We start from the raw sequence: 2,884 nt of genomic DNA, 5'->3' as shown, positions 1-2,884 counted from the left end.
GTCCCTAAACAGACAGGTTTTCAGCAAATAAGACGGGTCCTGGTCTTCGGCAACAAAAGAAGCCGAAGCGAGAGCTCGATCAAAGAACCTTTATAGATCCTCATCATCCTCAGGTTCTGGATACACAGCGAGAAGGGAATCTTCCTGTTCGAATGGAAGATTTTCGAAAGAGAGGGGAGAAATCAATCACATGCGTGAGCGGATCGAGCTATTATATAATAAGTAACGGCTGAAAAAGCTATTCTTGGTAGATCCACTTGTCAAGGCGCGGAAAGCCGTGTTCCTTCTCAGCTCACGCTTTCCTGATTGATTTGAAAGACCCTACACACCACCGTATCCTTGGCTTTCTTCCCACTTTCAAAGAACTTGCTATCATTCTTTCGATTCTATCTCCTCGCTTTAGGTCTTATGCTTCTTATTAAAGGGGTTATGCCACTCCGAGTCCATCAGTGTTGAAGGAATGGACAGAGACAGGCAAAGACAAAAGTACTGATTTTACTACCGATAGAGAGCAGAGCTAGAGACAAGATAGATGCCTAGGACCTGGAGGAAGATCCATAAAGAACCAAGTCGTGGAGAAGATAGCATCAAACTGGAGATAATAAACCTAACTCTCCGTGCTTTAATCGAGAATGGATACAGGGTCGTCGAGCGAAACCTTTATTAGGGGGTAGACCTACCTTGTTTTGTTGACTTATTGCTTTCCAGCAAAGCGTGCCGGCCCTATCTCTAAAGCACCAAACTTCCACATTTTAGGAGATGCCCTATCTTCCCTTAAAGAGCCAGCTTATTGAATAGAGCTGTCACTCCTTACCTTACCTAAGACCCCTTCGGGATATCTTTTGAAAACCTTTTCTCTGAAAAGAAAAGATGTTTGCGATCCCTTGCCCGCTCGATTAAAGAAAGTGGGATCTGGCCTTGCATTTTTTAGATAGGGCTCCCTCACGGCATTCTTGCTCTTGCATTTGAAAGTCGAATCAGGATTCCATCTAGAGAAAGGTTCCGAATGGAACTAGTGAATGTGTATGCCGAACGTAGGCAGGTATACCTGACCTTTGATATTAAGCTATGATCTCTCTTCTCTCTCTTGAAGTTCCCACAAAGCGACTCTGAACCTAAGACCGGGTTGTGGGATGTCTTTTGATATTCTAAACTAAGAAAAACGCAATTGGATTTCTTTTTATATCCCTATGATAGGAAATGAAAGAAAAGGTCGAGCTTAAGCCGATTCCATTGCGGAAAGAAAAGAGGCTCTCCCATTCCCACCTGATACGTCAAAAGCAATTGACTAATAAGGGGAACCAACAGTCGGAATTCGATTGATTATGTCACTCCGCATTACTAGAAAAGGGCAGCAGCTTTCTACTAAAATGGGCTTTGGCACTCCTTCCGCTATTACTCGAAATAATAATAATAGTGAAAGGGCAGTCGAATTTGTGACTACGTCAAAGGCTCGTTTCACTCGAATTTAAAGGCTGTAACTCCTACTTATTTCTATTAATTAAAGCTTGCCCATGGCTGCTTTCTTCCCATTCTTTCTTCTTTCTCCGTCACTAGATTCCGGTAAAACGCTTGGTCCACCCATGCTTTTCCTCTCCATTTTTCATATGGAAAGGGAAAGCAGTGCCAACTTATTGGAATTCTGCATGGCATATTTCCAACCTTCATTCCTGCTATTCCAGGCTCTAGTGCTCAGTCATAAACCTATTGCCCGCTCCGCTTTCCCATTCCTATTGCTTTCGGTATCTGAATCTTCCTGAATTCAAGTAGAGAATACCAGGGCTTTCTTCTTCTTTGATTTTCCTTGGGGCAGAGGATAAAAAAAATGGATTTCCGACATAGCACCTGCGGCAATTAGGATTCTAAGATTTAGGAGGGGAAGGCTGAGGAGAGGGATCACATGCATTGAAGCAATCTCAAGATTCAGAAACGATCAAAATAATGGTACGGGGAGAAGAAAGAGAGGAGAGTCACGAAAATAGGGTAAACGCAAAGAGACGATGAAAAGCAATCAGAGAGGAGAGGGAAGAATGACAATGGAAATCATAAAGCTCAGCGAGGAGCACATTACTATGAATAATAATGGAGAGGGACATTAAAGGGGAAAAACTGAGCAAAGAGATATAAAAATATATTAGAAAAGCTTTTCACTTCTACTTCGTTTTCTTGTTTAGATTCATTACTTCAGTGATTGAACATGGGCAGATACCTATAAGGACCCCATTTCATTGACCTTCGCCCTTTTATATCCCTCGTTAAGATATGTTATCCGGACCAACTCCCACGTAGAAAACCAAGAGCAGTGAGTTACAAAACCAAGAGCAGTTAGAATCGCGTAGCTGCGTGCCCCTTTTTCTGACTAGCTTCTTGTGAAAAGCATTTCAGGCACGAGCACACCTGATGAACTCAGAAACCTACTATGGAATCAATCAACCCATCGCACCCGAGTGCTCTGCTCTCCAAGCTCTGCGCAGGTGTTTTTACATTAAAATCCCCGAACGATTTTATGCTATCAAAGTAGGTGGATTGGTCTGTGGTGCTCACTAAACCTGCTATTGGACGGGATCAGACATAGGTCTTAGATGATCTCGATCTTGAAGAAAGCATAACTAATGTCATTTTAAGAGAAAGATGGCACTATGGATTGAAGGTAGCTTTTTCTCCATATGGGAAATCAAAACTTCATTTGATTGAGCGCTATAGGTTAAGTTGGTTGGTTAGTGTATCACGACCGGGGACACCTGGCACTGACTCATTCCTGTCTTCTTCAAAACCGAAACGGATAGGTTGTCTTAAAGATCATTTCTATAGCGAGAAGGAGGAACTTTCTTACTAAGGCAACTCGTAGATTTTAAACGCATTCATCTTTCCTTTTTCTTGAACA

This window comes from Triticum urartu, unplaced genomic scaffold (genome assembly GCF_056163025.1).
Source record: "Triticum urartu cultivar PI428250 unplaced genomic scaffold, HENAU_Tu73 scaffold983, whole genome shotgun sequence".
In the NCBI taxonomy this organism is placed as follows: Eukaryota; Viridiplantae; Streptophyta; class Magnoliopsida; order Poales; family Poaceae; genus Triticum; species Triticum urartu.
Note: the sequence above shows the minus strand (reverse complement) of the source record.